Source organism: Callorhinus ursinus, unplaced genomic scaffold (assembly GCF_003265705.2).
Source record: "Callorhinus ursinus isolate GAN/ISIS: 27379988/994484 unplaced genomic scaffold, GSC_fseal_2.0 scaffold43, whole genome shotgun sequence".
NCBI lineage: Eukaryota > Metazoa > Chordata > Mammalia > Carnivora > Otariidae > Callorhinus > Callorhinus ursinus.
The window spans coordinates 11037202-11041806 of record NW_027397105.1 but is presented as its reverse complement, the minus strand read 5'-3'; the positions used below and the strand labels follow the sequence as shown (position 1 = coordinate 11041806).

The window sequence follows — 4605 nt, the reverse complement described above, 5'->3', positions numbered from 1 at the left end:
TGGCAGTCAGGCCATTCTGCCGTACACCTTAAACTTATCAATTATATCTCAATAAAACTTGAAAAAGTCACTAAAAAAAGAAATTATTGAGAGCAAGAATATTTTTGAAATTTCTCTCTTCATTGATATTTTTTATTTGATGCAACATTGTCATCATTCCTTCCTTTGCTTCTTTAACCATTAATTTTTTAGTTCTATGAACACTTTTTTTTTTTTTTTTACTGAACTAAGGGGCTTTATTTTGGAAAGCCAAGATTAAAATGGACTTAAGAGTTGGCATTGGGGCCCTTCTTCTTGCCAAAGGTGGGCACAACATTGACAAAGCACCAGTTGTACTGCATTCCCACATGTCTCAGCCTGTCTCCATTTTCTCCTGTTTGGCTTCCTTGGGAGTCTGCCCTCTTACTTTCCCAGCATAGGCCAGGAAACCATGGACTTTACCTCCAAGCATGCAGTTGGCTACTTCCAGGGTGGTCAGAGCCTCCACTCCACACTGACCTAGGGTAGCCTTGTCCACTAGTGGCACGCCTGCCAGGAGCATGATTTGATCTTCTGGAGCAATGCCCTTGAGTGAGGCTACATCAGCCTTGATCTGGGTGACCATCTCCTGGCTGGTCACCTTGAGGGTGTGTAGCTCCTGGGTACAGACAAAGAACTGCCTGTCGGGGACTGAACAGTGGCCACCACGGCCCCATGAACATATTTATAACGATTACTTTGAAGTTTTTTTCTGTTAAATCCAGCACCTTGTCACTCTCACCAGCAGTTTTTCTTGCTTTCTTTTTGTGCTCCTTGGGTCATACTTTGTTTCCTTGGCTCATAATTTTTTTGTCAGAAGCTAGAAATTTTAGATAATATATTGGAACAATTCCAGGTATGACTCTCCCCTCCCCTAAGGCTTGTTCTTTTCATTTGCTTGTTTATTTTTTAGTTACTAGCTGGATTATTTTACAAAAGTGTATTTTGTCCTCCTTACCACACACAGTGTTAAGCCTCTTCTCTTGCTCCTCAGAAAGATGGAGTTTTGTATGAGCTCACAATCATCCTGGGATGACAGTGGTATAGGTAGGGCTCTCTTCCCCTCTTTTCCCAATCACATCCAGCTGTTAAATTTACTAACTTTTGGCTGTTTGCTCTATTGTTTTCAACAATATCTTGGGGCATACATTGTTCTACAAACTAATCCAATCAAATCTGGGGTCCACTGAAAGAATAGGTTCCTATGTCAGTGTTTGATATTTGTTCTGACCTTGGGAGGGATCCTCCTACAGGTACTATTCCCCAGTTCTTGCTTACAAACTAGCCAGCCTACAGTTTAGCCTGAATCTTCATTAAATTCATGAACCTCCACCCAATTGTCTTCCCCCACAACTTCCACTGTTCTTGAGAGCATGCTTAGGTTTGAACTTCTCTATGCTTTGTTGCAAATGAAGTCAGATTGATGTAAGCTGGCTGGGCTCAAGGACCCAAAGGGAGTCCCACAGGAGTAATCAAGAGGATCCTTGGCTTCACACAGGATAAAAATCAAATTTGAGCCGAGAAGTGAGAACAGAGTTTATTGAAGACATAGAGAGAGTGCAGATACAGACAGAATGTCTGGGAGACTTGGAAAGGAAGAAGGATGAGTCTTGCCTTTGCATGGAGTCTGGTTTTTTGTTCTGTTTTGTTTTGTTATTTTTGAGGATTTTGGTCCAGTACATGTGTATTCTCAGGCATTTAGGAACAAAGATGAGTGTTTAGGTATCCTCCATAAGTCACTTATATCCTGGAACCAGGGGTTTTGTTGAATCAGTGGTCTTAGAAAACATTCATGATGAACCCATTCATCACTACTTAGATGTTATCTATTGTGCTGGAAGACCCCAAAGAAATCATTAACTCCTTGAATTTTACAAGGAGGACATACATTATCTGTTCTAGAAGACATGTGTAAGGCAGGGGTGTGGGTGTATCCTAGCAAGATCAGAAGCAAAGGAAAAGGAGCAAAAAAAAAAAAGTAGTCTTTCATGGGGTCCCTTTAGTTTCCCTGTCTCAAGTTCATTTGAGAGTAGAATAGGAGCTATCAGTTTTATGATCTGCCCTCCCAAATCTGTTGACTAGGGCTCTGGAAGTAAGGATAGGCACAATGGTACTTTTCTCTCTGAGAGACACTCCCACTCGAGGAGCTGTTTGGGAGGGCAAGAGACTTAAATCCTTTTAGCTTCCCTCTCCTGAAATGAAACCACTGCTTCATGAGCTGAGAATAAGGTGTTTAGGGCTCCATTATTTTCAGCAAACTATGCCCAAGGTAGAACCTTCATTCTATGGGCAGAATCTGGGCAGAAGAAGGGAGCCTCCAACTCCTGACTACATTCACATGAGACTTAGCATCAGGAACAGGTAGCTGGGGGCAGGATGAGAAAAACTGAAGTCTTGTACCTCTTGGAAAGAGGGCCCTCTAGCTGGGAGTTAGGGGTAGAGGGACCCTGTGTTCTTGGTCCAAGGGGAAAGAGCCCTGTATTCTTGGCTGCATCTATCTGTAATAGAGTGAGCTGGGAGGGAAAGAAAGGGTGTGGTCTTGGTTCAAACACCAGAGTATCACATTTCTTACCATATGTTCATAGATTTTCTTGAATATGTATTTCTTCATTTGCCGTTTGCCCTTAGGATTATTTTCATATGCTTTGAATTGTTGGTTTTTTGTTGTTAAATAATTTTCACCAATTTCACTGGGGAGTGGGTCATTCCGTCATGCCAGAAGTTGATCTTCCCTATACTTCTTCTTTTTTTTTTTTTTTTAAGATTTTATTTATTTATTTGACAGAGAGAGTGAGAGGACAGAAGCTGAAGGCAGACGCTTAACCAACTGAGCCACCCAGGGACCCCTTCCCTTTACTTCTTTAAGCATGGTTTCTATTAAAAATATTTGTGATGGCTACTTTTAAGTCTTGTTTGCTTAATATGATATCTGGTCCCTTTCACAGACCATTTCTGTTGCCTGTCTTTTTTTCTATGTCACTTTCTTATTTGCATATCCTGTTAATAAAACAAATTTAATGAAAATTAAACATTTAAGGGGTGCCTGGGTGGCTCAGTCTGTTGGGTGTCTGCCTTTGGTTCAGATCGTGATCCCAGGGTGCTGGGATGGAGCCCCACGTAGGGCTCCCTGCTCAGCGGGGAGCGTGCTTCTCCCTCTCCCTCTGCCTGCCAGTCCCCAGCTTGTCCTCTCTCTGTCAAATAAATAAATAAAATCTTTAAAAAAAAAAAGCAAAAGAAAGAAAATTGGACATTTAAGGTAATACATTGTATTAATTCTGCACGCTGATTACCCTCCATCTTCTCCAGGGTTTCCTTTTATTTTTTGCTTGTTTATTTGTTTTGTGACTTGGCTAGTCTATTTTAATGAAGTCTATTCCCTCCCTCCTGCCCCTGCAGTGCATTGCCTTTCGTGTCCCTCATCAGAGGGCTCAGTATTGAGGGTGTATGTAGTCACCCTGGAATGGCTGTGCTCTTGGTCATTATCTATGCCCTTGATCTTTCTGTTTAGCTATGTGACTCATTTTGTATTATACCCAGCCTTAGGCTGCACTAATTATCAGGTGATTGCTCTATTGTTTTTGACAATGTCGTGGAGCACAAATTGCTCAGCAGCCCAAGCCAATAAAATTCTGTTGGGGTAGTTTCTGAGGTTGGTCTCTAAGGCTTGTTCTGACCCCAGGAGGGCTCTTCATAGTTGTTTCTTTACATAGTTCTCTCTGGTTAACCAGCTGGTCTATGGGTTTAGATTGTTGCCCTAAATTAAGAGGAGCTATTGTTTCGGTTTTTTGTTTGCTTGTTTGTTTTTGAACGCTTTATTTATTTATTTATTTGTCAGAGAGAGACACAGCAAGAGAGGGAACACAAGCCGGGGGAGTGGGAGAGGGAGAAGCAGACTCCCCGCTGAGCAGGGAGCCCGATACGGGGCTCGATTCCAGGACCCTGGGATCATGACCTGAGCGGAAGGCAGATGCTTAACGACTGAGCCACCCAGGCGCCCTGGAACTATTGTTTTTGAGAGTGTTTTATGAATGCACTTTCCCATACTCTAATTCACATAAAGTCAATTCCGGTAGGAGTTAGCTCTGGAACTCTCTTTTCTTATGATCTGCCTCTTCCCTTGGGTAAGGTCTCTGGATTAGGGACCCCTGGGGTGACTCAGTTGGTTAAGCGTCTGCCTTTGGCTCAGGTCATGATCCCAGGGACCTGGGATCCAGCCCCATGTGGGGCTCCCTGCTCAGTTGGGAGTCTGGTTCTCCCTCTCCCTCTGTCCCTGCCCCATTTGTGCTCTCCCTCTCAAATAAATAAATAAAAAATCTTCAAAAAAGAGAAAGGTCTCTGAATTACTACTCTGGATTTTGGGTAGGTGGTAGGTTATTGTGTTCTCTGCTTGCCTCTCTCAGTATGGAACCTTTGCGCTATAAGCAAGCTGGACAGAGCTGATCAGGACCCTAGTTCTTTTGGCTTGCTGTGCCTGGGTTAGAGCCTTCATCCTGTTAGCGAGGGCTGGGTGGAAAGGAACCCCTGACTTCTTGATCATACTTATCAGGAATTTAGCCACTTCAGTTTGAAGTTAGAGAGAAGCAATGC

At 43.0% G+C, this 4605-nt stretch overlaps 1 pseudogene; it reads right to left on the bottom strand.

The window, feature by feature from the left end:
- Nucleotides 1-212: 212 nt before the first annotated feature.
- Nucleotides 213-3315, bottom strand: LOC112817055 (ubiquitin-like protein FUBI pseudogene; annotated as a pseudogene).
- Between the last annotated feature and the right edge of the window lie 1290 nt (nucleotides 3316-4605).